The sequence below is a fragment of the Denticeps clupeoides genome, chromosome 2 (genome assembly GCF_900700375.1).
Source record: "Denticeps clupeoides chromosome 2, fDenClu1.1, whole genome shotgun sequence".
Lineage (NCBI taxonomy): Eukaryota > Metazoa > Chordata > Actinopteri > Clupeiformes > Denticipitidae > Denticeps > Denticeps clupeoides.
Window position 1 is genome coordinate 7,309,875 of NC_041708.1, and position 5,142 is coordinate 7,315,016.

Sequence of the window (5,142 nt, forward strand, 5' to 3'; positions counted from 1 at the left end):
TTCCGGACTTCATGCTTTTCACTAAGGCTATCAATGCCATTCCATGAAGGGTTCAGCAAATGCAGTAGCTAGAGTGAGTATGAAAGACAAAAAAAGCGGAGACATTCATTGGGATATTCATGGACGTCCAGACCTACTCCTAACTCCCAACTCCCGCGCTGAGCAAACACAGACTCCAGAGCCAGGGGCGCCAGGTCAAAAAGCCCCATTGATGGACGTTCACAAGGAGCTGAGTGTTCGCTCCCAGCATGTGTGCACCAGGGCCTGACTGCCGACTCACAGAACCGCAGACCTTCACATCGGGACGAAACTTTAGGATTTTGCACTACATGTAATGATTTTTTATTGGTAAATTTTAACGTTCAATAACAATTACACTTGATCCTTTAAAGAAATGCCACATCCGGTCACACTGGATGTTAAGGTCATCGCCGGCCGCCGGCAGAGGAACAAGGCGGGGGTGGTGAACTAGAATAGCCGACACAATCCGCTCAAGGGCCTGTGACCAGTTGGCAAGTGGGTGTTTGGGTCGAGTGCTGGCGGTGGGACGGCGAGTCCTAAGCTCCTGTTGTCTAATCATGGCTGTCCACCAAGACCACGCTGATCCTGGCTCACCCCAGGAAGGTCTGATGATGGCAGGAAGCTTAAATGGCTGCAAATGAAAATGAAATGTTTGTGACTGATTCGACTGCAGGGAATGGACCTTGGACAAAATTAACAAAAAGTATAGTATACAGGATTCGTTCATTTATTTTGAAGTTGCTCTGTAAGTTCTTAATTGGGTAAATGTTAGTTGCTAATTGCCTTGTCACAAAAGAATTTCGTTTTACCCAATAACTGTAAAAGAAAGCCTTCATCGCGGCCATTGTTATCCGAGGTGGTGGTAGCCTAACAAGTAACACCAGACTAGCACTGTGTGCCTGAGCACGACACTCAATCATTAGTGTCTCCAGTGTCCACTGTCCCTGTAACAACTGATTATAAATCACTCTGGATTAGGGCACTTTCTTTTAGTGAAAGAGATTGTCATTGTGATACACAGCACAGCACACGGTGACACAAGGAAACTGCTAGGCCACCACTGCCCCTAATTTAAATGAATGTATGTATTGTATTGTAGCTATCAATAACAAGTCATGTCAAGCTATCGATAACAAGATATGTTGTATATACTTGTTCTCACTTTTTTTTTCCATAGTAATATATGGATAATGTCCATTGAGACAATATTTGCTCAACGTAACCTAGAAAAGCCTTATAAAGTGTTCTCAGTCAGCACCTGTCCCATGAAGATTGTGGAATGGCCAGGATGAGGCTTGACAGACGGGACTGTTGAACTGTTTGTTACAGCCGGGAACCTGCTGCCAAAAGTGGCCGGCTGTTGGCTGCTACGACAATCCGTCCATCAGTCTCTCAACACACACACACACACACACACACACAACCCACATTCTTAGAAATGGTGGACTCAGGTGATCCTTCCAATTACTGAACTAATTGCCTAATGGCATGTTTAAGTGGATAATGGCTGGAGTATTGGATCCACGGCTGCAGAATTAAGTCAGCATTGCAGTCCAGCTCTGATCTGTTCTAAATACTCTTTTGTTACGTAAAATGACATAAGCCATCCTGGGTTTATTGACCTCTGAAGCGACGTTGAGCCAACTGCATTGCTGCATATGTATAGAGATAGTCACCTCACTTTTCTTTAGCTGTCCGGTTGATGTTGATTGACTGCTAGGTGTGCAATAAAACCATGTAATGCACCAGGTAATGGCAAACCTGTGACAGGAAGGTTGCGGGTTTGAATCCACTAACCATTCACGTCTGCCTGCTGCTCACATGATGGGTTAAACACAGATGTATTTGGTTGGGTGCAATGAGAGCCATTTGTTGTGTGTATCAGCAAAAGTTTTTTTTTTTAATGTAGCACCACACATAGGACATGAAAAAACTGAATGTTCCCAGCAACTGGAACACAGGTGACCGTATATCAGTCCCAAGTCCGGGTAAACGGGGGAGGTTTGCATCAGGAAGGGCATTCGGCATAAAACTTGCCAAGTCAACTCTGCGGACTGGACCGAAGGGAGGCGGAGGAGGAGAGCAGATGGAATAGTTCAGGGCAGTATGTTATCAGTGTGGTGACAGTGTTCCTCAATTTCCTTTTTATCGACAGCTCTTTGAACGAATCAAGGGTCTGCGGTCATTGGTGCAGTGGTGGCCTAGTGGTTAAGGAAGCGGCCCCGTAATCAGAAGGTTGCTGGTTCGAATCCCGATCTGCCAAGGTACCAGTGAGGTGCCACTGAGCAAAGCACCGTCCCCACACGCTGCTCCCCGGGCGCCTGTCATGGCTGCCCACTGCTCACTCAGGGTGATGGGTTAAATGCAGAGGACAAATTTCTCTGTGTGCACTGTGTATCACGTGTGACAATCACTTCACTTCACATGTTATAGGATTTTGTTCTTTTCTCCTTTTTACTGGTGAACTTGCTGACTGACTCATAACGAATCATTATTATATGAGCAGACCTGTACTGACCTTGGCTTGAATGGGACGTTTGTTTGTTAGTTGCCACAAAAGGCTTGAACTCTCTGCTCTCGGCTTTTATGTGTGTGTGTGTGTGTGTGTGTGTGTATTTGCAATGCAGAACTTTAGTGGGCAGCAATAATGGGGACTCGTTTGTGTGTTTTTCTTTGTGCCAAACAGGAAATTTTCTCTTGTAACAGGGACGTTCTCAGAAAGCGGAAAGTCCCCCAGGACAGACCTATTACAAGGAAGTCAGGAATCTTCCCCAAAAGGAGGTTGATATTTTCCTAGGGCCTGTTCTCCAAGGCCCTGTAAAGCATATCTGTGTGTTACAAAGAAAGAAAGAAAGAAAGAAACATAGAAAGGAAGAAAGAAAGAAAAAAAAGTATGTGTGTGTTTGTGTGTGTCTTGGGTGTTTATCCAGTGCGATCATGCTAAGTCTACATTCTTTCTGCAGTCTGTGGTTGTTTTTCCTCTCAGAAGGACACGGCTGAACTCCAGCATCGGTCTCCCTGACCATTTTCTGATGACAGTATTACTCTACATACACCAATCCCTGCTCCCAAACCCCATAACACACTGAGACGACTTCTCACGACCCCGTCTTCGCTGCTCTTTTATTCCTCCGTCGTGTCTTTCCTTCCTCTGACTCCTGTTCTTTCATCCTCTGGGCGCATGTGAGAGTCAATACAACATCTCACCAGTAGGGGGCAACGCAGTCACACATCAGAGGCCGAGGTTGGCCACACAAGTCGGCCCTCGGCCCCTTTGTGGTCTGATCTTTGGCACTAAACAGGAGAAGGAGGAGGTTATGGATGGTGGTGTTGGGCTTGGGCGTGGGTTTAGTCGGGGAGGGGAAAAGGGGGCAGACGATGATGCCACGTTTGCATCACATGGCCTCTCCTTTGGCTTAGAACTAACATGCAGAAAATACCATTTAAAGGCTCAAAAACAATTAAGAGATTTTTTTTCCCCCCATTCAGCTTCATTAAACGTGTTCATTTGTATGCCACAGAAATGCATATAATTTTGAGTGGGTGAAGATTGTGTGGCTTCAGTGAAGGTACTTTTCCCTTGCACCTGAGTCAGAGACACAACTGTGGGTGGATCACTGCGCTAATGTTCACAGTGGTTTCTGGCTTTTTGATGACCTCACTGCAGCGCAGGACAGGCTGGGCCTGAGTAACACTGTACTGAATGAAAAGGGACATGTTTCATGTGTCCTGAAGACACTGAACATAGCACTGAACTTTCTCATCTGTTCATTTTAAATAAATAAAGAGTTGAAAAATGGATATTCGCCCTTCCAGTCAATCCTTTTCCAACATATAAAGCGATCTCTGAAATTACTTTCTTCGCCATGGAACAGCCACACGACGCAGCACAAAAAAAAAAAAAAAAAAAAAAAAAAAACAGCAGTGACCTCATGCCTGAGACTTTTCGTCTAGCATCAGGGAACGTTCCATCCATCGGAGCCACACTCTCGCTCGTGAAAATCGCGGCCAGCAACGGGTGCCGTTCAAACGTTGCCTCTGCTTATAAATGGCCCCGAGCCACAGACGCCTCATGCGGTTGCGATCCCAACGAAGACTGTCCGAGTCTCCTGCATCTTCCTTCAAAAGCCCGCACTCATCTTCAACCTAAAGGCCCTGTGAACATCTGGTGCTTAGTGTTGTTGCCGTAGAAACAAAGGCATCCAAATAACAGGGATGAAAGTGGCGAATGTGGAGGGAAGTTTTAGGGTCAGAGGAGTTCAAGCCGGACTGAAATACGAGATGGTCTCTGAAAAGCAAGGTGTCAGCACATTCCTGCAGCCCTCTTTCTTTCTCTGCTCCTTTCTTTCTTTCTGAAAAATATCATGGCTTTAGACTGCGGTTGAGCTGTGCAAAAACAAAAGTCCCGGGGAAATTTACTGGCCTAAGTATTTTGCAACCACAGTAGGGTGAGACAGCCATCTTTAACTCCGCAGCGGTTGCTGTGCAGTTTCATCATGGCCGTAGCAACTCTTACTGGCAGCTGCTCGTCACATCTTCACAAGAAACGGGCCGCAGGTTACTGATGGGATGCTTAACAACGCGGATAGTAAAAGCGATTTTTGCCATGCTGAAACACGTCATTTGTTATGTAATAGGTATACAGATGAATATTTCTGCCAGTCCCTCAGTGCTGCCTCACATGCCTTAGTTTTTATATCCACGTGAGTGAAGAAAGACTCAATTGGAAAGCTGGAGCAGCTCCTGCTGCTAACGCTGCTGTATTAAAAACTATTTCAGCAGTGGGTGAAGAGCTCAGCTCTGATGCTGCACATTCCTTTCCCTAAACCGCCATGCTGCAACGTCCAGGTTGTAACTGTGAATTATCAACGTAAAGACCACATGTCCCATTGGCTTGTATGCAACACTCTATTAATGCCAGGAAGGATCATTACTGTGCGTCACATATTACAAGACTTAATGTCAGTTGATTCATTGGGTAATTGCTGAAATAGGCGCACACACACACTTTCCTCCAGGAAACAGGCCCAGCATGGGAGGAACAGGAAGCTATATACGACTAGCCAGAAGGTATTCCTGGTGTAGACAAACAAAGCGTATGGCATTAATAAGCACAAAAAC